At 38.7% G+C, this 27,648-nt stretch overlaps 1 protein-coding gene across 1 annotated transcript in view; it reads right to left on the bottom strand.

The window, feature by feature from the left end:
• The window catches only part of EPS8 (epidermal growth factor receptor pathway substrate 8), a 183,200-nt gene extending 173,644 nt beyond the window's left edge, over window positions 1–9,556 (bottom strand). Inside the window, exon 1 of the mRNA XM_044228690.1 lies at window positions 9,366–9,556. The gene's annotated coding sequence lies outside the window, so the exon portion shown is untranslated. The remainder of the gene's footprint in view (window positions 1–9,365) is intronic.
• Between the last annotated feature and the right edge of the window lie 18,092 nt (window positions 9,557–27,648).

Genomic DNA, 27,648 nt, shown 5'->3' on the forward strand with positions numbered 1-27,648 from the left:
CTTCACTTTGTTAATGTGGTTTGTCACACTGACTAATTTGCAGATATTGAAATATCTTTGAATCCCCAGAATAAATCCCACCTTATCCTGGTATAGGATCCTTTCAATGTATTATCAAATTCGGATTGCTAATATTTTGTTGAGGATTTCTGCATTTATGTTCATCAGGGATACTGGTCTGTAATTTTCTTTTTTTGTAGTGTCTTTATCAGGTTTTCATATCAGACTAATGCTGAACTTAGATAACGTATTTGGAAACACTTCTTCCTCTTAAAACTTTTTGGAACAGTTTGAGAAGGATAGGTATTAACTCCTCTTTAAATGTTTGGTAAAATGTAACTGTGAAATAGTCTGGTTCTGGACTTTCACCACTCTCTTTAAATATAAATTTCTCTTCCCTCTATTAATGTTCATTTATTTTCTATTTTGTCTTTCCTTTTTCTCTTCTCCCCTTATATTAAAAACATGATTTTTCAGCTGTAGAACTCTAACCCCCAACAAGCACATAATTCATACAATTAACAAATTATTTTAGTATATTGCTAAGTATTATGTTCAGGTTCTATTCAGAAACCATTCATGGCTCTTAGAATTCTGGATTGGCTCAAACAGGACTAGATGGTGCCTTTATAGGATGTTACATTTCTAATATTGCTATGCTACTAAATATAAGCATGGCTTGAGACAGAACCTCTGATTTTACCCCAAAACACACAAGTCCTCTTTCTTAATAAAAATCACTTGAGTATCACAGGACTGGGGAAAACAAAAAACAAAAAACAAGAATTTATCTACTATATAAAGGACTATATTTAGAAAGTCATAGGATTAGAAGAGGAGATTCATGCAATTAAAACAGGTTTGGCGGGTGCCTGGGTGGCTCAGTGGGTTAAAGTCTCCGCCTTCGGCTCAGGTCATGATCCCAGTGTCCTGGGATCGAGGCCCACATCGGGCTCTCTGCTCAGCTGGGAGCCTGCTTCCTCCTCTCTCTCTGCCTGCTTCTCTACCTACTTGTGATCTCCGTCTGTCAAATAAATAAATAAAATCTTTAAAAAAAAAAACAACAACAACCAGGTTTGGGATCTTTATCCTCTCCTACTATGATGCAATGAATACTGTATTGCATTGTTACTACAAAAATGAAAAATAACTGATTATTCAGTTCTTTCTAATATCCCTATAGACTCTGTGAGAATGTGCAGAATTTCCCATTACTCCTGTCATGTCTACCATTCTTCACATCAAACATATTCATCTTTCTGCCTGGAATGCCCCAGAGTCCCTCCTCATACTCTTATTCTTGGCCTCAAAAATTCATTCTATAAAACCCAAATGTCACATTCTTCAGTAAAGATTTTTCTGATTCCTCAGCCACAGTGGGCCTCTCCTTTTGTCTATGTGATGAGATATAAATATAATTTTTGTTCATTTAACCTACCCGCAACAACTGTGTCAAATAGGTACTATTATCATTTCCACTTCCTAGATAAGAAAACTAAGGCAGATAAAGTCTTTCTGATTTCAAAGTCCATTGCTTGCTTGCTTGTTCATTTAACGCATACATTCATGAGTTCTATACTCTATTAAAATGATTGTCCCATTCTCTGGGTTCCCTGAAGACAGAAAGCAGAGATCCTGTCTCATCCATCTTTGTATTCCCAGGGTCTGGCACAGAACAGATACTCCAGAAATGCTCCATAAATGATGAATGAATGAATACATGAAAGGTAACAATGTTCAACTTACTCTGGGAGGAAAATCCCTCCCCTTCTAAATGTTCTTCCAGGGCGCCTGGGTGGCTCAGTGGGTTAAGCCGCTGCCTTCAGCTCAGGTCATGATCTCAGGGTCCTGGGATCGAGTCCCACATCGGCTCTCTGCTCAGCAGGGAGCCTGCTTCCTCCTCTCTCTCTCTCTCTCTGCCTGCCTCTCTGCCTACTTGTGATCTCTGTCAAATAAATAAATAAAATCTTTAAAAAAAAATTTAAATGTTCTTCCATAAAGAGTATGCTAGTAAGTGCTTATTTCTTTCAGAAAACATTTTGTGTGTATCATATACAACATATACGACACATTTAAGCTGTGCTTAAAGATAACTGAGTTTAGTTCCCTGCCCTCAAGAAACTTACAATTTAGTGGGGGAAAGGTATAAACAATTAGCTACTTTTACTATTATGTGTTTTATTTTTCCTAAGCCCCACAAGTTCCTCTCTTTTTTATTTTTTTTTAAGATTTTATTTATTTATTTGAGAGAGAGAGAGCATGAGAGGGACAAAGTCAGAGAGAGAAGCAGACTCCCCGTGGAGCTGGAAACCTGAAGCAGGATTCCATTCCAGCACTCCAGGATCATGACCTGAGCCAAAAGCAGTTGCTCAACCAAGTGAGCCACCCAGGTGCCCAAGTTCCTCTCGTTAAAGGAACTTCATTCTTTATAACCATTTCCCAATAATTCACACCTCTGAGCCACTAAGATGTAGATCAGACAACAAGAAAAAAAGAAAAAGGTTAAAAGAACCTCCATGTATCTCAAAAACAAAATTTTTGAGCCATTCTCATTTCACCCAGTAGTCATTTAAGACATATACAAATTTTAAAGAAAGGAATAAAATCAAGGACATATGATACTAACTATCCTTGCCTTTTTCTTTTATGAGAGATCACACAACCAACTGGAAAGCTTTGGAATCAAAAAGATCAAAGTTCCCATCCAATCTCTATCCCTTTCTCCCCATATGGATCACCGACAAGTCACTTTATCTTTCTGAACACATTTCTTACCTGTAATATGCAAAAAGGAGAACTGCCTTAAAGAGCTTTTGTAAGAGTTTAAAAAGATAACGTATGTAACACCTGCCACACCAAAGCTGCTACTTCCACTATGTCAAATCTCACTAGATTCTTTTTGGAAGCTAATGGTTCTATCTGTAGCATAACAATATTAAAAATTATGGTCCCAATGTCATTAACTGTGTTACTGACATATCAAAAGAAAGGTACTTTTTGAAAAAGTTACTTCTTTCTGGCAAGAAGAGTGGCATGGGATAAGAGTCAAGACCATAGAGTTATATATCAAGTTTCTAGATGGTAAATACATCATCTGCCTCTTCTCAGCATACACCTTGCAATACCCTTATTTCGGATACTTTTTGTGAAATAGAAAACCTTAATAATTATTTCTTATGTCTAGATCTGAAAGAATTGATAGATATCACTCTAACAATTCCATCTTCTGGGCACCTGGTGGATCATCGGTTAACTGTCTATTTGCCTTTGGCTCACGTCATGATCCCAGGGTCCTGGGATAGAGCCCAGCATCAGGCTCCCTGCTTAGTGGGGAGCCTGCTTCTCCCTCTCCCTCCTCCTTGTGCTATCAAATAAATAAATACAATATTTTTAAATTAAAAACAAATAAAATCTTTTATTTAAAAAAAAAATTCCATCTTCCACAAATGCCAGGAACTAATCTCAACACACAGTCTATACGTATTACTACATTTTAGGTTCCGAGTCATTTCTCAACTGTTTTCTTTAAGCAATTTTGCAGAAGGCTTTTAAAAATCAAATAAAAACACTTTCTTTTCAATCCTAATCCCAATTTATAATCTAGTTGACTTAAAAATCTCATTTACTTGGGGGCGCTTGGGTGGCTCAGTGGGTTAAAGCCTCTGCCTTCGGCTCGGGTCATGATCCCAGGGTTCTGGGATCGAGCCCCACGTCGGGCTCTCTGCTCCGCAGGGAACCTGCTTTCTCCCCTCTCTCTCTGCCTGCCTCTCTTCCTACTTGTGATTTCTCTCTGTCAAATAAATTTAAAAAATTAAAAAAAAAATCTCATTTACTTGGTACTGGTACAACTGAAAAAAGAGAATCTAGACACAGACTTTACACTTTTCATAAAAATTAACCAAAAATGGGTCAAAGACCTAAAAGTAAAATTATAAAACTCCTAAAAAAAATGATAAAATCTAGATGGCCTTGAATTTGGCAATGAGTTTTTTAAAATGTAACACCAAAAATTTATCCATGAAATTGACAAGTTGGATTTCATTAAAATTAAAAACATTTGCCCTGAAAAGACACTGTTAAGAGAATAAAAAGAAAAGCCAGAATAGAAGAAGATATCAGCAAAATACATATCTGATAAAATGATGATATGAAAAAGATACAAAGAATTCTTAAAACAATAAGAAAACTGACAACCCTATTAACAAATGGGCAAAAGTTCAGAACAGATAACTCCCCAAGGAAAATATACAGAATACAACAGCATATGAAAAGATGTTTAACACTAAATGTCATTAAGGAACGGCAAATTAAAGCAACAATGAGATATTATTATACCTACTAGAATACATAAAATCCATAAAACTGACAATATCCAAAATTGACAAGGAGAAGAAACAGGAGCTTGCGTTAATTGTTGATGGGAATGAAAATGGCACAGGCACTCTGGAAAACAGTTTGGCAAAATCATATAAAGCTAACAATAATCTTATCATATGATCCAGTGATCATGTTCCTAGGTATTTACCCAAATAATGTAAAATCTTGTGTCTACACAAAAACTTGCCCATGAATATTTGTAGCAGCTTTGTTTATAGTTGCACGAAACTGGAAGTAACAAAGATGTCCATCAATAAATGAATAGATACACAAACTGTGATAACACCCATAAATTGGAAAATTACCAAGTAATAAAAAGAAATGAGCTATCAAATCACAAGAAGACATAACAAACCTTAAATGCATATCCATAAGTGAAAGAAGCCAGTCTGACAAGGCTGCATGATTCCCATTATATGATGTCTGGAAAAGGCAAAACTATAGGGACCATTTAAAAAAATAATAATCAGTGGTTGTGGGGGAGGGGGAAAGAGGAGAGGGGGGATTAAGGGAGTGATAAATGAAGCACAGGTTGTTTTTTTTTTAATGTATGATACTTTGATACTATAATAAAGGATACATGAAATGATACATTTTTCAAAACCCAGAGAACTTTATAGGACAAAGAGAGAACTTCAGTGTATGCAAACTTTTAAAAAATCATTTAGAAGGTCAGAAGGATCCCAGGATGGAACAAAAATTGTGACAAAAGGATCTGACACTATTATTAAGGTGTGCAACTATCTCACTAAGTGGGATGGGGAAAAAGGAATGGAATCTAAACTAAAAGCAAAAGGAACTGTACATAAGAACTGTACTCTAGTTGATAAAGTTGTTTCCCACTCTGTAAAGAGAGCACAAGTTAGTAATTTCAATACTGGTATAAGTATATAAAAGGAATGACAATTAAGTAAATGGATGACAGGTGGTGGGAGCCAGGTTTCTTTTCATGGTTGGGATGAGTTTACAGATAAACAAGAGAAGGCCAGAATGACACACGTGGTAATAGAGTAGGTAAGGTTGTAGATATCCATATGAACTCATATTTCGCTTAACATGGATACATATGATTATGTAGAGAAATATGTATAGATAGGGGTATATATAGGCTTTGCATATATACATATGTTTCCTGCTCTGTAGATAAGAGGATCTGAGGCAATGACATCCCAGTAGCAACAAGAACTCAGCACCCAAATCTTGGCTTCTAATACTATTTCCCAAGAAGATGAAACAGATTCTTTCTGGTTGATTCTGGGACTGGGACAGGTAGTGGAAATATAAAAAATGAGCCTGGAACATCTTTTAATGTCAGAAAGTAAGGAAATTATTAACAACAACAACAAAAAAATACCTCACATGGATGGAGACATGTCAAGGGGACACAAGAACCAACTGAAGGAGCTCCCAACGGCCAAAGCTGAAACAACTTGAGCAACAAAATAAAGTAGTACTGGATTATAACCAAAAGTATATAATGTACATCCATGACTACAGACCAATATAAGTAAATGACTGAGTAAATACACAAATGGGGAGAAAAGAAAAATCTTCCATGCAGAAGAATTCTAAATAATTTATATAGATACTCCACCCTCAGGGAGGAAAAGTAACTATCCACTCCTTAAATGTGTGCTGTGCAAGATGACTTTCTTCTAAAAGTACAGCATAAAAAGAAGAGTAACTTTTCAGGGTAGAAACCTACCAAACACTAACTCAGGCAGGCGATCAAGATCATTATCAACAGTGATAAGTCATGTTGATAGCTCGTACCTTTTATATGATGTAATAAAAACAGCATTTTACTTCTGTGATCTTCCTTTCAAAAAACTAAAAGCCCAGTCTGATCGCGGCAACAAAGTCACACTAATTTCAGTAGAAGGTCATTCTACCCAATATCTCATCAATACTCCTCACAACCGTGAAGGTCATCAAAAACAAGGTCTATCAAGCTGTCACAGCCAAAAGGACCATAAGGAGGCATGACAACTAAAGTGTAATATGGTATCTAAGATGGTAGAGTCCTGAAACAGAAAAAGGACATCCGATAAACATTGAGGAAAGCTAAATAAAGTGTGAATCTCAGTTAGTAATGACATATCAATACTGCTTCATTTTTTTTCCAATACTGCTTCATTAATTATCACAAATACTAATGTAAGATGTAATAAGAGAGGAAATTGGGTAACATAGTATATAAGAAGTCACTGTCCTATCTTTATAATTTTTCTGTAAATCTAAAACTAGTCTAAAAGGAAAATATAGATTTTTAAATATTTCTAAGAATATATCTAGAAAACACTGCAGAGGGGTGCCTGGGTGGCTCAGTGGGTTAAGCCTCTGCTTTTGGCTCAGGTCATGATCTCAGGGTCCTGAGGATCAAGCCCCACATGGCATCCCATCCAGCTCTCAGCTCAGCAGGGAGCCTGCTCCACACACCCTCCCTCCGTCCAGGCCTCTCTGCCTACTTGTGATCACTCTCTCTGTCCAATAAATAAATAAAAATAAAATCTTTAGAAAACACTGCAGAAGCTGTACTGAAACACCGAGCACCTTTCCTGCATACATTAAAGTTAAAATGTTGACAACTATGTTGTTACAGAATTTTCCTTAAGAAAATATTTTCAATCACTAACAGCTGCAAACAATTTCATGCAGTAATTCCCAGCAGGGATGTACTATAGCTAAAGCACTTTAACTAAAATTCCACTTTTCCCCTTACATACCATTGCAGATGTCTGAAAGTTTATAACCTATCATTAACTTAGGTTGTTTTTGTGATGATCCAAATCTGTTTAATACAACTCACCAAAGCTAACTTAAATTTTACATAAATGAAATCAGTGCTAAAATACTCACCCAGCAAAACTTTAAGCATTTAACGAGTGACCTTGAGAAAAACTATCATCTTTTATTGTGGATACCATATTCTCCTATACAAACCATGGTTTAAGTGAGCTCCTGCAGAATTAAAATGGGTAAATGAAGAAAACAGAAGAGTCAGCAGAAAAATAAAAAGCAGTGAGTGTACATGTATGCAGTATAGCTCAAGAAAAGGAAGGGTCTAGGATTTGGGGTCTATCAAATAAAAACTGAAAGCAAAAATACAAAGTCTATGTTATAGCATGGAAAAGGATTAATAACTGAAAAGTATCAGCGTAGGTAAAAAATTGAAAAGAGGAAAAAATCAGAAATGAAAACAAAAGGCAATATTTTCATTTGACCTGAAACAAGCAAAGAGTTCAAAATTAGACATTAGACTCCTGATAGAAGACAATCCAGAATAAACCACGCTGAAAAATCACCCCAAATTCAACTTCAAGTATGGTCCCATCATTAATAAAAGGCTGAAAACCACTACTTACTGATATTCAATGGCATTGGAAAGTGGGAAGAAAAAAGATTTCAAAAAGAAGGTACCAAATATTGTGAACAGTGGTTATTTCAGAATGGTGGAATTAAAAGTTTTCTTTTTTTTTTTTTTCTTTTTTCTGCTGTGGATTGAACGACTTGTGGAATTTTAAAAAGCTTTAATCTATGAATTCTGCACTAAAGGCTTTCTATAAAATGTTATTACATTTGTGATACCCTTTAGTGGCAATTGTATAAAGCGCATTATTTTTCTAATTATAAGTCAAAGTGTGAACCCATGACCAAAGTTTTTTGACACTAGCAACTTAAGAACTGTAACAATCTATCTGAAGAACTCCGATTCCAAACTGGAAATCTATGAGACAGGATGACACTGACTTTAATTTCAATGTCCACACGATCTACATGAAGTGCACCCTTTGCAAAACCCAAGTCCCTTCAGAATAGTAACCTCTCGGTACAAATAAATTAGAAGCAACACACAACACAACTACTTTGCTATTCCTGTGTATTTCCATATGCATGTGTGTGTAAAGTCTTCTGGGAATCCTAATTATCCTATCTCGCAAAAGAATAACAAAGCCAAAATCAAGTTGTTCCTATGCATCTGAAACCAAGTGTTATCTGAACTCTTAAAATATTACTATTCCTCTTATGAGACAAATGAAATCTTCAAAAGAAATGCAGTAATGCATTTCGTTAAAATACGTTTTGTAAAGGAGAATTCCAAATCTTAATGCTCTACGGCTCTAGACGTCTATGGTTTTCAAATCCTAATACCACAGGCGTCCTACCCCCAAAAAGATTCCAGCAGTACTATGGGTCTACGGGAAAAGAAGGATTTGAGAAACAATGCAAAGGAAGAAACGATCCGCGCAAAGATTTCTGCACATAGATAATCCTTGAAAAGAAAGAAGAGTGACCACAGGAGAAGCGAACCGGCTCTTCATACGCGGAGAAGTCAACTCCAAAGGCGTTAGTTGACAAAGACACCAGAAAGGCCATCTTCCAAAAGTAAAATGGGGATTAAAGTGGAACAAACTAAGATCGGAAACTCAACAGGAATCAGGAGTGACAACTGTTCAAAAACAACGAGCTATCTTAATGTGAGAGGGTATGCGACGGTGGGACCTTGCCCCCAAACTCTCCATCTGCAAAGACCCCCTCCATCTGAGCGTGGGGAGGGTAGCTCTCGAAACCCCGAGCCTCAAAGACGCCGTGAGAACACCGCTTTCGTAGTCGCCCCACGGGCCAGACAGGCGCAGGTGTAGAGGTGCGGAAGCTCAGGTTACCAGGAAATATTACAAGGACACTGAGGATCTTCTCTGCCCACCCCTCCCCGAGCCTCGGGCTCCGCGGGCGGCGCGGGGCGGCGGGCGGCCGAAGGTCGGCACCCGCTCGGCGGCGCTCCACTGCCGGGCGCACCGGCGCGCTCCGGCAGCGGCGCCCCGGCACACCTGGCTCCCGACACCAGTTGAAAGCAGTCAAAGTGAATGGAAGCGGACGCGGCGCCTGGCACCGCTCCACCCGAGCACACAAAGGCGGATTTTTAAAATCCAGTCGGAGTTCCAACAGCTGGACCCCCGGCCGGCGCCTTTCGCCCGAGGGGCTCTTACCTCGGATCCGCCCTCGGGGCCGTGGCTTTCCCCGGAGGCGCCTCGAGGCGGGACGAGGCAGGCGGCGGCCGGGAGAAAGCCCCCGACCGGGACCACGCCCTTCCAATCCCCCGCGAGCCTCAAAGCGGCGGTCGGCGCCGGGCTGGAGAGCAGCGATCTCCCGGGCGAGCACAGCGCCGGTCTCGCGCTGGGCAAGACCGCCGCGCCCGCCGCCGCCTGTGAAGTCTGGAGCTCCCCGCCCGCTCACCCGCTCGCCGCCAAAGCCAGCCGCGCGCCGCGCATGCCCACTACCCCTGCTAGCAACGAGCGAGAACGCGCGCGCGCGCCCCCGGCGCGGCCGGAGCTGGCTCCACTCTCCGGGTCTTGGCGGCAACCGAGCCGCAGAGTATCTGGTCGACCCCAGCGCTGCAGGCGAACCCGGCGGTGGGGCCGAGTGGGTGGGAGTGGAGCGGGAGAAAAGAGGTCAGGTCGCCGGGCTAAGTTATCAAGGCCATCAAAGTCGGGCCAGGGTTCCTAGTTACGGACAGGTTTCGAGAAGTGCCCTAGCAGGACCGACTAGCAGCTGGGAGACGCGGGAAGGGGAGCAGAGCATGTGGAAAGGTTCACCCCCGGGCAAGGTTGATGCCCCTGGCCATGGGAGCGCCCAGTTACAGCGCCCCGGGTCCTGGAGCACAACTCCTGGGCACAAAGCTCGCCGCGCCCAACGACCCGCTAGTCTTCGTCTTCCTTCTCTCGGTCCTGCCGCCTATTTCCCCCCTTTTGTCGCTCTGCGCTTTTTTGTTTCAATCCATGCCATCAACTGGTGGCACCTAAGGGCCTCCATGCGGTCCTTAGCTCCAGCCAGCAAGCCCAGACCCGCTTCGCAAGCCTGCCTTAGATCCCTTTCTTCACGTAGTTCTTGCCGAGAGCCTGATGTGGTTTGTAGTGGAGACTTTTTTCACTTAATTCCTCTCCCAACTTAAACCTCCTAATCGTTGCCTCCTCCTTGAGTAGCTCACTGAGCCACTAAATGAGAAGCCCTGTAGTAGTCTTAGTCTTAAAACACTCATTTGTCATAGCTACGCCCCCTTCCTGTTCCAACTTCTTTAAAGGCAAGTGACTCTCAGAAATCAACAAAGATAAACTTGGTTAAAACAGTGGACATGCTTGCTTTGTGAGATAAGGAAAAAGACACGCAGTCAGGGGAAAGCAAGGTTTCACACCAAGGTGGAAATTAAAACCATTATGCTAAACGTTCAAATAGAACTTAGGTCCAGTCCCCTATCTTAAGTAGAAATCATCTCTGCAGTATTTCCATTATACCATCATCCACTTAAACTTTTATTATGTTGGAAATCTTTATATTTATTCTTATGTATAATCATGATTATTCAATTTTTACCTATGCGATTTTTATATATTATTTCTAATCCTTAAAATGAGATAGGCCTTATTATTTATAGTCAACAGGGTATTTCTCAGACGTAGCATCTCTTTTGCCACAACCAATACTGATGCCAGAATTAAAACCCAGCTCTGCTTAGAAGATCCATAATCATTTGCTTTGTAAACATCAATTCAATTTCCCTTAGCACCTCTCTGCTGATTCTGACCCCTAGGAATTAATTAATCTCACTCTTTATAGCCATTGCAAGCCTTGAAATATTTGAAACGAACTACTTAAGTACCTATCAGAATTGGTAATATTTTTCAAAATTTTTAGATCCTTTTACTTGTCAAGTGGAATGGTGAGCCCTCATAACCACAATTTTTACCCTGCTTTGCATTTCCTTCAGCTTTTCCTTTTCCTTCTTAAATCATGCACTCAAGGAGAACACAACATGCAAATATAGTGGGCCAAGAACTTTGTTACAAAGTGATCAGTAGCCCCTTGATCCAAGCATACCCTGTCAATAAGGCATCCCAAATTTGTGTTGGGTTTTTCTTTTAGCAAACATATTACTTAGAGTTGAATAAAATATCCAAGTCTATTTTACATGGACTATAATTAAACCATAGCTTCCACCTTACATAGTCTATGTTTCTATAATTCTACACGTTTAAACCCAATTTTTGCCTTTAATACATATTAAATTTCATCTTGTTTGTTTTAAGACAGAATTTCCGATTTTAAAATCTTATTAGTGATCACTTTTAACTTATGGTATCTGTAAAGTTAATGAACGTGGCTTCTTTGTTTCCACTGAAGTCTAATAAAGTCATATAAAACAGGCTTAGAAAAGAGTCTTGTAGCCCACCACCAAAAATAATTGCCAAGTTAATAATAATTTATGAACACCTTTCGAGATCAAGCACTTTAGTTCATACAATCATACTATAACCAGCATGAATTTCATGAATGGTTTCCTAAATACTTTACTGAACTGAAAATTCGCTGCCTCTAGCATCCCTAAATATACCAGTCAAGTATCTATTAAAGAAAGGAAGAAAAAAAATCCAAAGCTAGTTAAACAGGATCCATTTTCAAAATAACTCATTCTGGCATCAATGATCCCTATTACTTTTTCTAAGGGTTTAGAACCAGTGTTAATAATCTCTTTTATACTTTTGCTGAGAAATGGGCAAATTTGCCTGCTTATAGTGCCACCATATACAAGTTTCCCCTTTCTAAAACTCTCATGTGATAATGTTGGAATAGGCGTTGAAAATAATGCAGGACAGAATGAAGAAGTATGGAATTAATAAGGTCTTTCAGATGTGGAGTGAAGTTACAAAACTTGGGGAACAGATTAAGTCTACAGCTGGGTATAAAAGCTAGACACAGAAAATGTGAAGAAATTATAGCAGCTGAATGTATGTAATCTGAACACTAGGTGCTATATCTAAAGTACTGAAAAGTCAAATATATCCTTCAAATACCCTCCCCATTCCAGTCCCCCAATCTAACCCCTGAATATCATTTAGGGACTGCTGTGTGCAGCTTTATGGGCAGTCTTAAAAGCAAATAATGCAAAATATATCTGTGGGTAAATGAAAAAAGGTATACAGGCATCACCTGCTTTACTGCATTTCACTTTATTACACTTCAAAGATACTGGGTGGGTGTTTGCTTTTTTTGTTTTATTTTGTTTTTTTACAAATTAAAGGTCTGTGGCAATCTTGCATCCAGCAAGTCTGTCAGTACATTTTTCCAACAGCATTTGCTCATTTCATATCTCTGTGTGTCATTTTGGTAATCCTTGCAATACTTACAACTTTTTCCTTGTTGTTATTATATTTGGCATGCTGATCTGTAACCAGTGATCTTTAATGTTCCTATTGTTATTGTTTTGATGCTCTAGGAACTAAAAACATACACTATATCAGGTATAAGACATTGAAAAGAAGATTGGTGTAGCTATATTGATATCACACACAGTGGACTTCAGATAAAAAAAATATTATTGGAGACGGACAGGGTTTCCACTGAATGATAAATCTATAAGGAGAAATTGATGAATCCATCATTATGGGGGGTTATTTCAACAGCCTCTCACTTATTGATAGATTATTCATAATTCCATGTATATAGATAGTTATAGATATATAGATATATAACATTTAAAGAATGGACATTCTCATCAAATCCATTAGAAATATTTCCAAAAAATTGGGGCACCTGGGTGGCTCAGTCAGTCAAGTTTCCAAATCTTGGCTTCTGCTGGGGTGGTCTCAGGGTCATGATATCCAGCCCCTTGTTGGGCTCTGTGCTCCACAGGGAGTCCACTTGGGATTTTCTTCTTCTCCCTCTGTCCCTTCCCCACTCCCCCCACATACAGACACACACTCTCAAATAAATAAATCTTGGGAAAAAAAGAAAAGAAAAGAAAAGAAATATTTACATAAATTAACCATCATACTTAATACATTTCAAAGAATTTGTGTTATCTAGACCAGGGGTTGAAAAACTTTTCCTGTAAAGGGCTAGACAGTAAGTACATTGACTTTGCAGATCTCTGTTGCAACTATTCAACTCTGCTACTGTAGCATGAAAGCTGCCATAGAAAATATGCTTATGCAATTCCCCTATATTCCTTCAGGAACAAAGATAGTCATTAATTAAGTGAATGACCATGACTGAGTTTTCCAATAAAACTTCATTTAGGTGCACTAAATCTGAATTTTTTAAATAATATTTATTTATTTATTTATTTATTTGAGATAAAGCATGTAGAAGAGCGGGTGGGGGAACAGGAGCAGAGGGAGAGGGACAAATAGACTGTGCTGAGCGCAGAGCCAGACTTGGTGCTCAGTCTTACCACCCCAAGATAATGACCTGAGCCAAAATCAAATCAATAGCTTAACCAACTGAGCCATCCAGGTGCTCCCTGAGTTTGAATTTTATGTAATTTTCACCTGCCTCAAACTATTATCCTTCTTCTGTGTTTTTCAACCTCTTAAAATATGCCAGCCATTCTTAGTTCAGTGGTGTAGAAAAACAGGTTGGAAACTGGGTTTGTTGATCACTGATTTAGATCCTGTAATCTCTACTAAAATCTTCCAATAGATTTAGAAATAGGCTAATTTTTTTAAAGATTTAAGTTTAACTTAAAATTCAAGTAACAGTACATTTTAATTTCTAAAGAGTAACTTAAATAAAGGGGATTTTAAAATAGATTTCTACATAACTCATGGATCAAAGAAGAAATCAAGGGGCACCTGGGTGGCTCATTTGGTTAAGTGACAGCCCAGCTCAGGTCATGACCCCCGAGTCCAAGGATTGTCCCACATTGGGTTCCCAGCTCCATGGGGAGTCTGCTTCTCCCTTTGACCTTCTCCCCTCTCATGTTCTTTCTCACTCTCTCTCTCAAGTAAATAAAATCTTAAAAAAAAAAAAAGAAGAAGAAATCAAGAATGAAAATTTAAGTGAATGAAAGAGAAATAAATTTTGAAATATCCAGATCATGAAATACTCTATAATGGGGAACATGAGGAAACAGCAGGTATGTTCAACAGCCTAGATAACTCTTGGTGGCATAACACTGACTGGAGTTCACAGATTTTGTTCAAGTTGCCCTTTGACAAAGCTTACAAACAAGCAAAACTAAATGATATGTTATCTAGGAACACATATGCATTTGTTTAAAACTAGTGTGTAAACAAAGAAATGTTAATCGTAACATTCAAGACAGTGGTTACCTCTGAGGGACAAGAAGGGAGATAGAACAGCAAAGCTAACAGAGATAAATTGCAACAGTGAGTCATCGGTGTTCACCTTACTTACTGTCCTTGCTCCTGCAAGAGGAAAAGATTGTTGAATTGCATACAGCAGGGAGGACATTAATGCACGAAGACAGCTATAGCTCGGGAAGGTCTGAGAGAGATGAGGCAGAACAACAGAAGGATAAGACAATTTTCTGATCTGCGACGCAAGTGATCCGGTTACTGTTCTTTTATTTACCTGGACACAGGTCGTCAGAATCCCTCATTCCTTATTACCCCCGACCTTTCAATGACTCATTCAATGATGAGCTCTACAGATAGAGCTCTCCTTCTGAGCAGGATCACAGATACTCTGTTCCTAATTTTAAATGTGAAAGTTGATTTTTACAGTACAATTGATTTTGCCCAGAAATTCTGCTTCTACAATTGAGGGAAATTTAATTTTTGAATCTGAGAGAGATTGATCCATTTACTAGTAACACCTGAGTATTTCTTATTTTTATTATTTATTTCTGAATCTTCCTTAAAATGCAAAGCAGACATCGTTTGTTTTATCTTTTTGAGATTATTGTATGCTTATTTCACAGAACTGGAAATTTGCCATTCAAAAATAGCACTTGTTTCACTATTTGCCACTTTTTCTAGCCAAATTAGGCTTTTTATTTTCCTATGTGTGTCTAAACAGAAGAGATTCCAAAGGGAAAGTAAAATAACCAGGGGGAAAAGTAAATAATTATTGATTTTATTTTTTTTAAAGATTTTATTTATTTATCTGATAGACAGCGAGAGAGAGGGAACATAAGTTGGGGGGGAGCATCAGAGGGAGAAACCCATGCAAGGCTGGATCCCAGGATCCTAGGCTCATGACCTGAGGCGAAGGCAGACGTTTAACGAATGAGCCACCCAGCTGCCCCAATCATCAATTTTAAATTACAGTATAGCCTTTAAATGGAATTCTATCTTATGATTGAAAAGAGTGAGGTGGTAATTAACTACTTATTTGGGTGGATATCAAGATATATAGTTGTTGGGGCACCTGGGTGGCTCAGTGCATTGAGCATTTGAGTCTTGGTTTCCACTGGGGTCATGATCTCAGGATCTGAGGGGTCAAGCCCTGAGTTAGGCTCTGTGCTCAGCATAGTCTGCTTGAGATTCTCTCTCCCTCTCCTTCTTCCCTTCCCCCTGCTTGTGTGCTAGCTCATTCTCTCTCAAATAAAAAATTAAAAAAAAAAGATATATAGTTGTTTAGTGGGGGGTGGGGGCAAGTTGCAATGCCCTATACAGTATGAATTAATTCATATTAAAAAATGTAAGAGAAATACAAGTCAACATTTTAACAACATTTTTATGGGGAGACAGGTGACACTGTAGCTAGGAGTTAATTCCACTCTTTCAGCTACCATAGTTCTATAATATTTGAATTTCTAACTACAGACCTATATTATTTGGGAGCAGAGAAAATAGCATAATAATACTTTATTATCTATTGTGAACGTTGGGGATTTCTGAATTCTTTACTCCTTCTATAACTCAGCTAGATTTTTCCAATTTTCAGCCCTAATGTCCAAAATTGTGTTTTCATGTCTTTAGGTTACTGAGCTATAATAACCCTCAATCTATTTAACAATTCCCTTTGGGTATGCTCATTGACATTGCAAACACAGACTCTGTTTCCTTAAGTTGGCACCCAAAATTTGTTCTTCATTAGCAGTAGAATCTGGGAGTGGAGGGAATAAAACACAACAAATAAAAACTCCTATTACAAATTTGGAAGTTTTTAAGAAGCAAATTCACATCTCTGAATAACTTTCTCACTCAGATATCCCTGATGCTCAAGAAAACTCCAACAACCTTAAGGATAATTTCTCTGATAAGTGTATAAGTCCATGTTTCATCAGTGCAAGTATATCCCCTAGATTCCATGTCTAATTTCTTCTTAAAAGACTTGGAAATACAAACACACACACACACACACACACACACACACACACAAAGGAAAATCTCTAAAACGTACTATTAAGACTTGTTGACTTTCCAAATACACTTGCAACTTTCCTTTCCTCTAATGAACACTTGCAAATACAAAGCTTTCAAAGCATTTCCCACACTCTCTTACCACACTAAGCACAGCATTTCTGATCTTATTAACCATAGGTATCATTGCCTGCATTCATGAATTTACTACACAGGTGCACAACCCCTCCTTATGCAAAGCTCTTGCAACTAAGATGTTTAAATCGTAGGAAGGCACTCTGAAGATATAGGTAACCTTTATAGGATCTTGCGTGGGCTTATTTCTTATACGCTTAACAACCCCAGCAGGGTCTGTAATTAACACATTATTTCTGCAGAAAACATATTCATAGGAATTAAAGTTTGTAAGTAATCGCCTATCAGTTCATATCAGATTTGGGGGCAAACAGGTACAAGTCAAGGAAGGCTCTGTCAGCAGATGAGATTTTAAAAGCAAATAAAAAAGTAATTATTTTAAAAAATTGGAATCTTTCGAGGCACCTGGGTGCCTCAGTCATTAAGTGTCTGCCTTTGGCTCAGGTCATGATCCCAAGGTCCTGGGATTGAGTCCCACATCTGGCTGCCTGCTCAGCAGGGAGCCTGCCTCTCCTTCTCCCTCTCCCATTCCCTCTCCTTGTGTTCCCTCTCTCTCTGTGTCTCTCTCTGTCAAATAAATAAATATCTTTTTTAAAAAATTGGAATCTTTTAACTCAACATTGCAGATTAAGTCTTATGCATCTGTATGTGGGTGCCGCAAAGGGTAACTGCATTGTTGTCCTCAATAGCTATAACTTTGAGTCCTTGATGTCGACCTCTTTAAATCTTTCTGTCTTTTCTGGGCAGTTGGACATCCCTACAACCACTTTGTGGCTGTGACTTCCTCTACCATCTTCTGCTGTGGTGACTTACTATGTTTAGTCCGCTGTTACTCAAAACAATGGGCAACCAAATTATTATAATTGTGTATGAAATTAGACTAAGTAGGTTTTACATAGGGAAATCAAAAGTTACTTTATGATAAGATGTATACATTTTGCTCATGTTCTTGATGACACGTATTTTGACAATTTGGAGGCTGTTTTGTTTGCTGATGATTATTACTTATATTCACAATCATCGAAATTCTTATCCTTTACAAATTAGCTCAAACTTCTTGCTCTAAAAAAAAAGAAGTTTCATTTTATAGATGTCACCGTTTACAGGGACTGATATCTTATGAAACCATGTTATTCTTTTCAGTTATCATGTTATTCTATTCATTTATCAGTGCCCTGGTGAGCCTTCCCACAGCTCCAATAATCAGTGCTCTTTGGCCACACGTGCCACATTTACAACTGCAATATGTCAGAAACCTGGGGAGGAGTAGAAGGTCATGACTAGAAATCAATAGAGGAATGTCCATGATGCAAGGTGCCAGGAAGGAAGTAGTCAAAGCTGGTAGTTTACTACCAGATGCTCAGAGAACGAGGTGATGAAAAGAAGAGTGTTGAAAACAAAGGAACCCAGAAACTCAGTCATGTGACTCAGACATGAGAAAGCATCTTAAGGCCTCTGATTCATCTTTTCAGCAAAGGTTCCAACACCTACCAAGCACAGGGGTAGGCCCTGGGGATACAACAAGGAGTACAAAATGGTCCCCACCCTTGAGGGCTTGGAGTTTTGGCAATTAAATAGTCATAATGTAACCACCATATGCCTTGTCATAACAGCACAATGTAATACCAAGTACTGTCTGAGCACAAAGAAATGGATGCCCAACAAAAACAGGAAAATCAGGCTGGCATCATAGAGACTTGCTCTATGGCCTTTCACTGACCCCCTTCCATCTTCCTTGCTTGAGCACTCTGACACACTTCCACCACAGTGCCTTTGCACCTGCTGTTCCCATCCCCTGTAAAGCTCTCCTTCCATATATCTACATGGTTCACTCTTTCACCTCATTCGGGGCTCAGCTCAAATGTTACCTCATCAGAAAAGATCTCTCTGACCAGCTACCCTATTTAAATCCTAACTTCTCTCCACTCCCTGTCTTCTATTCCACCAATCAATGCTCACATATTCTCTAAGATGAAAACTTATCATTAATTCAGTCATGCATTCACTCACTCATTTATGGGCTCCCTCACTTATTTTTGCTAAATAACACATAATGAAAACCCACTGTGTGCCAAGTATAGATCATTTTATTTTCCTCTAAATTCCTCAAAGTGCCTTGACTCCTTTCTATTATCCTTGTGCCTGTGTATGTTCTGTGTCCACTCTCCCAGCCTCCCACTCCAAGTTCCCTTGACAAACGGCTGCATGTTTTTCATAACTCAGCTCAGATTTTCCTCATTAATTCATTCAGTTCTGCTCAGGCACTGGGGAGGCAGTAATAAATACAACTTACAAATCCCTGCTCTCAAAGAATTTACATAAGGTAAACAGACAATAAAGAATTGGACAAGATGATTTCAGATTGTGTTAAGTGCTATGAAAAAAAAGCCATGCAAGGCAACTGTGGAGGGGGTTAAGAGAGAAACAATGTGCGTGTGCGTGTGTGTGTGTGTGTGTGTGTTCAGGCTCATGCACGACCATGCATGTGTTATGAGGTGCAATGATCTGTACTCAGCAAAGGCAGTTTTCATTAAATGTTATTATTAAGTAAATACGTAAGTGAGTAGTGAATGAGTGAGCAAATACGTGATTGACTTAATGATCTGGTTTTTATCTGAGGAAATATGTGAGCAGGGGTTGGTGGAATAGAAGGCAGGAAGTTGAGACAAGTTAGAAGGCTGGTCCTCTATAGAGAAAAAAATAATGAAGGCCTGAACTAAGAAAGGAGAATAGAGAAGAGAGACCACACTTGGGACGCGAGTAGAATCATCATATGATTGAATGTAGAAGAAGCCAAGGAAGGAAAAGGATTCTGATGTGGGTAACCATATTGGGAGGGGTGGGTGCCATTGACTATAAGGTAAAGCCAGGTCTGGTGAAAAGGGAGATAATCCATTCTGGGATGTACATCTTGGGATTGAAGTATCTCTGTAACAGGTGGCAACAACTAATAAGTACTTTCAAGTGTAAAACTATGAGGGAAGTCAAGGCAGAGACATGTTTAGAATAACATGGATGCCTTTCTCTTTAGGAAAATGTATTAGGGTAAGAAGACAAATTTTAAGGATAACTTAGGAGGTCAAGAGGCAGAGAGAGGCAAAGGAGACTCCAGTGAAAACAGAGAAGCAAGTAACAGAGTGAAAGGGGACGATTAGGAGATGAGCCTATGGGAAGTAAGCAAAGAGGGAGGGATGGAAGGAAGCTTAGAAGGAGAGACTTGGTTAACAATAATACTCCAAAATATCGAGAAAGATAACGATAGCTAAGAATTCCGATTTATTTTCTTAAGGAACTGTAACATGCTAGGGACCATTTTTGGCAATTTGCATGGTTTGATACCTTCTACTCTCACAACACCCTTGTGCAGTAGAGATTACAATGATCATTTCTGATTTCTGGATGAGAAAATGAAGCTGAAAGAAAAAAATGAAAATGAAGCTGCCCAGGCTGACACGGGAAGCAAGTGACAAAGGCAAGATTTAAAGTTCAGCCCTCCTGCTCCAGAGCCCACGTTTGCACAGATGGAGGAGGGGGCTTTATGAACACACTTTGTGAGGCCAGTTTCCAGACAGTGGCAGCTCTGTGGCCTGGGGAGGTGAAAGGAAGGTGAGGGAGGGCGGGGAGCAGATGTAGGCAGACTGCTGTTTGCAAGAGGCTTAGCTCAGAAGAGGGATGGAGTAAGAGCTGGAAGGGAACACAGGAGTGGCAGAAGCTGTTTTGTGCTTAATGAGCAAGTCTGGATCACGTGGACATGATCAATTCTGTTTACATCACACTCCAGAACTGCTAGAAGAAAAATGAGGGGGTTGGAGGAAAAGACAGGCAGATTACTTCCCGCTCTGATTCTACGATTCCACAACTCTGAAATTCTCTCTCAGTGCAGCCAGATGGAAGATTTCACTCAATAAAATTAGTTGGAAAAATAATCTCATACACTTCGAAAGACAGATTGAAATAGAAACCTAACAGCCTCTTTATTTGAATTTCCTTCGTTTTTTACCATCCTGGTCTATGACACTTCTTATCCTGATGAGAGAGACTTGAAGTTTTTTCTGTCCTTGGATTTGGCCTGATGACATATTTTTTTTGCTTTCTTTTAGAAGCTCAGGAAATAAGGAGTCAAGGTCATCTGGGCTCATATTCTTTTCCTCCATTGCTTTTCACTGTTGTGATGTATACTTCCTTCTACAGGGAAAAAAAAAAAAAAAAGAAGTGCAAGAAGTTATAGAAAAACCATATTGTTTCTTTCACAATTTGTCCTAATGTCATCATGAGTGTGGTTTCCTGCCATTCCCTCTCTACGGTATCCCTTGAAACACCTCAGCTCTTCTTCCAGCTCTTATGCTAAACTTCTCTTTTCCTTCTCCTGCTGTACCTGACTGCAGCAGACATATGCTCATTCTGGAAATTATACTGGCACTTCCTTTTCTCTACCCTCATTTGCACAAAGCCCTTTCTCAGCACACACCCTCCAGTTTATACATATTCTTAATTTTTTTCATATCTCTGTACAACCTTTCTATCTCCAGTTCCTCCCTGTCCTAGCCACACAATGTCAGTTTTCCATTATCCACCAGAAAGGCTGTAAGATGGGGGAGAGATTGGTTATAAAAAAATATATAGAACTCATTTCTTTTCTGGCTTTCTGATGTGTTTTCACACTTACCAAAATTGGTATATAGCCACTTTTGGAAAAATCACAACACTTCAAACAAAGTAAAGCTATCCTTGGAAGGCATGTCTCAAAAGGAATTAGGAAGCTGTCCACTTAGCAAATCTTTGCTCCTTCCTCATTTCTATTCTGGGCACCCCTCCATACAATGGGTGAATAAGGTTATCTCCTAGACCAATACAAATAATCTTCCTAGAGAGATCTTCATTTTCCTCTCTAAAACATGGCATCTTTCTAGCTCGCAATTCCCTAGAGCAAGGTGATAATTCAAGTGTTTCAGGTTCAAAGGCATTCTCTCAAAAATTCCTGATGAGCTAGCTTCAGACAGGACTGGGGGTAAACAGAAATGGCAATGATATCATAAGTGAATCAGGTTATAATGTTATAAGAAATTGGAAATAAGAAGTGTCTGTCTAGTATCAGTGATTGACTATTCACATCTTCCTTGACACATGTGAATCCAAATCCCATCATTCGCAATAGTAGTTATTTTGGCAGGCTTCTGCACCTGGCAAAGATGAATGGAACACAGAAAAAGAATCTCTGTCAGTACTATAGCCTGTCCCATGATAGCACCTCATTATAAAAAGACCTACAACATGGTGTGATAGCAGGCAATACTTTAGATATAGCAAAAATCTTCGTAGCTCTGAATCCAAATAATGATTTACACTCTTCATAGGCCATGTTTTGCAACTATAAAAATTTTAGAATAGTCAGCAATAACCTGGGGTAACCTAAGTACTTTTTTATACAGTAAGCAACATTTTTGAATATTGACAACTCTGATGATTCTAAACCAATTTAATCAGTTTGATTGGGCAAGTTTTCCTTCTTACAAGATCTTACAAAGATCTTATAAGAGCCTTCATTTTACTCTTGGTAAAAAATGTTCTTTTATATTATCTGATACAATAAAAAATAATTCCTTCATTCTATTTTTCCTCATTTCTGATTTTTCTTGATGGGGGGCAAAAAAAACAGAAACCAAGTGTTAAACCAGGAAAATGTTACGTCAGCTAGGAATATGGAACTACTTATGTTAAAACAATTAAACGGCAAATAACCAGGGAAGATGTTTTCTGTCTATTAAAATGTTATGTCTATTTTTAAAAGGCTAAAAAAAAAAAAAAAAAAACCCTAGAATATGTGTTTTATGCCTTTCAATAATGAGGATTCATCCGTACGTGAGATTCACCTGTGAAAAGAACAATTTCCCCTAAGTGCGTTTCTGCATGGATCCATTTCCTGTATTCCTGGGACAAAATAGTTTCTGACTTTTTGACAAGACCAAGCTCCTGGAGCTTCTGATACTCTGTCCTAGTGGTCAGTGGGAAGAAGCTTCTCTTTGCTTTCTCTGGGGGAAAAGGCCAGCGCAGCTCCCCTCTGTTCTTTTCTAGTGACCTACTGTTCTTCCCCACTCTTAGCTCCCAGGGGTCCTGCCAATTGGTTTTAATCCAATTCCAACTTTTTAACTGCAGTCTTGGAAAAGGAACCTACATATTTATAACTTGCTCCTCTTGTTTTATAAAATATGAGATTAAAAGATTATCATAAGATACTGACTTTTGAACACCTAAATGGCCTCGGCCATGCTTTTAGCATCAGAGTCTAGGAGAGTACTGTGGTTCTAAGACCCTTTGAGAGACAGAATCTTATTTCTGAAGTGGATTTGGACCATATGCAGTACATACAACAAAGTTGTGTTTTCCCGCCGCAGTGGAAAACATCTGTTTTGCTCATGGATTTGGCTCTAGTTGCCAGAATAACTTTCCAGATGTTTTAAAAGCTTGAAACATCTGCAGACTTTCTGATCTTCTTTGGTCCAAAAATTGGTTTACTAAGAAAACGTGTGGGTCTGTGACATAAATGAAAACAAAAATATTTCTCTTAACTACTTCATAAAACCCAGATATTTTAGATGTGGCCTCAGATCAATGGCATCAATAGATTTTTTTTTTCCCCAAGACATATACACAGGCATTTATCCATGTAATCTCTTTGAAAGGATTATAGTGTGAATAGAAAATCATTCCTATTTTTCTCAATGCAAGGAATTGTTACTGCTAGACTATGCGCCATTGTCATTTCCCCAGCTTTTTTGTTGACTTTGTGTAAATGATATCCTGGTAACATATGAGTATGTCCAGCACATATTTGATGTGCGTTTCTTTAAGGGCTTCTAATGCATGAAAACTATTTTATGCACTAGGAAGCTTCTACCCTGGCCATTCTTTGTAGTTAGCTTCCAGCTATGTTTTGTTAGTGTGATTTGTTTGTTTAATATTTGCATAATTTAAGTAGACTATTTTTATCCTATTCTTCTATGATCCAGACTGTCAAACAATACTCCTTTTTTCTACCTCATTATTACTTAACTGACTTCACTCTGGGCTATTTTTCCTAACCCTTTTGAATCTAAATCCTCTATGTTTTAGTTTCATTTATGAGTTCTACTCAACTTTTCTCCTTCCTTCTTTACAAAATCCTCCAGGAGATGATACTCTCATGTCCACTATAATCCAGAAATGCAAATGTTTAAAAAGGAAATTCTAAATAAAACAGAACAAATCTATTGTGTATTAAAATTCAATATGTATTTCCCTTTCTGAAGATTTGCTAACCTTTTATATGTCTCTTTATTTCATGTTATACGTTAGTTTCCAAAAATCAAGGATCTGTTTTGGGTATCTTTTATTTTATTTTTTAAAATATTTTATTTATTTATTTTTGGGGAGGGGGAGAGAGAGCGAGCGAGACCGAGTTGGGGAGAGGGGCAGAGGGAGAAGCAGGCTCCCTACTGAATAAGGACCCTGGGATCATGACCTGAGCCAAAGCAGACACTTAACCCACTGAGACACCCAGGCTCAGTATCTTTTAAACACTAAAGTTAGCCAGTCATTTCTAATGAACACTTTTTAAATTTATCCCCTAGATGTAGACTTCATCTTGTTCACCTTTGTATGACCAGTGCCTAGAGAAGAACAGCTGATAGGCATGAAATTACCATTGGTTAAATAAATCTGACATTTCTGGAGGGGAGATGGGGTGGTATTATGTCCAGCGCACTATGTTTAGTAATTTTACATATATATATATGTATATATGTGTATATATATGTATATATGTGTATATATAAAATACACACACACACCATATGTATCTCATGTAATATTCTCAAAACTCTGTGGAGGAGGTATTATTACCCCCATTTTATAATCAAGGAAACAGAAACTCAGGAAGGGAAGGAAATACTGTATCCAAATTCGCACAGGTAGAAGGTTGCCAATTACTAAAGTCCAAAGGTAGTCTCTTTCTCTTCGTATAACATAAAAAATAAACATGACCCAGACAAACTCCTTTCTTTCCCATTTCTCTCTATTGTGGCTGATCCTAAGGAAAACTTTAAAAATAAAATCAATCTTCAATTTTTCTTTCCCCTTAAGACCTAGGATTTGGTGCTCAATTTTTTTGATTTATCCATCCCAACCAACTTCAAAAAGCTTCTGCTGTGGACACTCCCTCCCTCACTGTGAACCTATGTGCCTTGATCTGTTTCCTCAGCTATCCTCATGCTAATGTCCAATTACCCTGCATCAAATCTGGTATCTCACTGCTTCTTGCCTAATAGGTAACTATTCCTAGTTATTCCTAGTAGGTAACTATTCCTCCCTAACATTGAAAGCTAGAAGTGTCTAAAATTACCTCATCATAATTTTTATGGCCAAAACATCACTGCAGTTATTGTAATCAAAAGAAGTGAACTTGGTGGTGGTAGTGGTGGGTGTGGGATGGGAAACCTATGTGGCTCAATGGGTTAGGCATCTGCCTTTGGCTCAGGTCATGATTCCAGAGTCCTGGGATCAAGTCCCTAGTTGGGCTCCCTGTTCAGTGGGGAGCCTGCCCCTTCCACTCCCTCTTTTCCTGATCTCTCTCTCTCTCTCTCTCTCATTCTTAGACAAATAAAATTTTTTAAAAAGAAAAAGAAAGAAAGAAAGAAAGAGAGAGAGGGAGGGAGAGAGAGAGAGAGAAAGAAAGAAAGAGAAAGAAAGAGAGAAAGAGAGAGAGAGAAAGAAAGAAAGAAAGAAAGAAAGAAAAAGAAAGAAAGGAAGGAAGAAAGGAAGGAAGGAAGAAAGGAAGGAAGGAAGAAAGAAGGAAAATAAATGAACTTGGGGCACCTGGGTGGCTCAGTCAGTTAAATATCTGACTTCAGCTCCGGTCCTGGTCTCAGGGTCTTGGAACTGAGCTAGCATTGCATAAAGCTCCCTGCCCCACAGGGACTCCGCTTCTCCCTCTCCCTCTGCCCCTCCCCTTGCTTGTACTCAGGAGTGCATGTGCGCGCTCTCTCTCTCATGTAAATAAAAAAAAAATTTTTAAAGAAAAAAGAAATGAGCTTAAATTGAGCTGAATAAACGTTTAGGGCAACACCTTGGCAGGAACCTGGTTTCTACCTCCTGTGAAACTTTGGGAAACTAGACTGACCTATCCTTTACTTCCTGAGAGGAATCCTACTTGAGACACACAAATGGCTTTAAATTTCCTTATATAACTTCCATCTTGAAGTCAGGATTAAAATTATATTCAATGATAAGGTCTAAAAGTAAAAACAGAAATAAACCACCAGAAAGTTTAGTCATTATTGTGTTATTTTGTTGAATTACATATACACACACCTCAAAGGTACAGTTCTCCCTGAAAATTAAGATGCCTGCTTTTCTTCATACTTATATAATTTAAATACATTGACTTAATTATTAATTCATTCAACACAAATAGCTTTACTTACAGGAGTAATAACCAAAATTTTTAAACACATGCTATTTTGTAGACAGTTTATAGCCTTATTGAATTAGGATTGCTTTTGGCTCTATGGAGTAAAATATCCTATTACAATCTGACAAAACAATAGTAAGGCATTTCATTATTTCACTCAAAAACAAAGTCTGGATGTAGGCTATTTGAAAATAGGACAAGAGTCTCAGTAGGACAAAAGACACAGGTTCTTGCCATCTTTCCCCTCTGCCAATTATGTGATTGCACAATGATTGGAGGATCTTCTTCAGTATTGTGCAGTCCCCCAAAAGCTGCAAAAGCAGTAAGAAAGGAGTTATTATCCTTGAGGGACTTTCTGTTACAGAGGAGGAAATCTTTTCCAAGAGGCCCCGGATAACATCCCCCATTTCACTTTGGCCTGACTTGGTTCACATGCTCTCCCCAGCAATCAATGGTGAAGGACAACAGGATTGCTATGACGCAGTAAACCGATCCTCCCCCCCGCCCTTGAACTTCCCCCTCATTATCTCCCAAGACCGCAGTGGAAATAAGCAGTATGCTTCCATTGTTAATAGAATTTATAATGACTGCTCTTAATAGAATAATTACACTAGTTTGCTATTTGTCATTCACGGCCACAGTCTAGTCCCACAAATGTATATCAGTTTTATTTTAGTAGCAAGAAACAATAAGTATTGTATAGATGGGAATAGTGATTTAGGTAAAGTTTTAATTAATTCTTCTGTCATTTGGTCCAAACTGGGACCTGAAAATTTCACTGAGGGTGTTCCTACTAGCAACTAGATAATAAAAACTGGTCCGTGTGTAGCTATTACAGGAATGTCAGAGGAAAGTGCATTGCTAACATATGTGAAAATATTGTATCTGTCAGTATAGTACTCGGTTTGAATTTATTGTGCTAGTTTCTTATACTTCTTATATTTACCCAGAGTTCCAACTTTTCACTTCACTCAGTCCAAACAGGGAAGGTGGTAACTCTGCTGTCATCTATGTGTAGAATGACAGAATATTTCAGCCATTAAAAAAAAAAAAAAAATACAGGGGCGCCTGGGTGGCTCAGTTGTTAAACATCTGCCTTCTGCTCAGGGTCCTTGGATTGTCCCTGCTTGGTGCGAAGCCTGCTTCTCCCTCTCCTTCTCCCTCTCCCACTGCTTGTGTTCCCGCTCTCACTTTCTCTGTCAAATAAATAAATAATCTTTAAAAATATATAAAATCTTTTTTAAACATCATGTAATTTTAAAGCTTCAATATAATAATTTTATTTAAGGATTCTTTTTCACTTATGCTGTGATATTTTCAAGACTATATTCCAGTAATCTATTACTGCATAACAAGCTACCCAAAACTTAGTAACTTAAAACAAAATAATCATTCATTTTGCTCATGAGTCTGCAATTTGGACAGGTCTTAGTCAGAATAGCATGTTTTGTTCACGCTAGCATCCTCTGAGGTTGCTTCCTGGGGTAGAATGTACTTCTGTGATGGTTCACTTACACAGCTAGCTAGTTGCTCTTGCTTAGCACAGACTCATCTGGGGCTTTTGGGTGGGTGCAGTAGGTCCTCTAA

This window comes from Neovison vison, chromosome 12 (assembly GCF_020171115.1).
Source record: "Neovison vison isolate M4711 chromosome 12, ASM_NN_V1, whole genome shotgun sequence".
Classification (NCBI taxonomy): Eukaryota; Metazoa; Chordata; class Mammalia; order Carnivora; family Mustelidae; genus Neogale; species Neogale vison.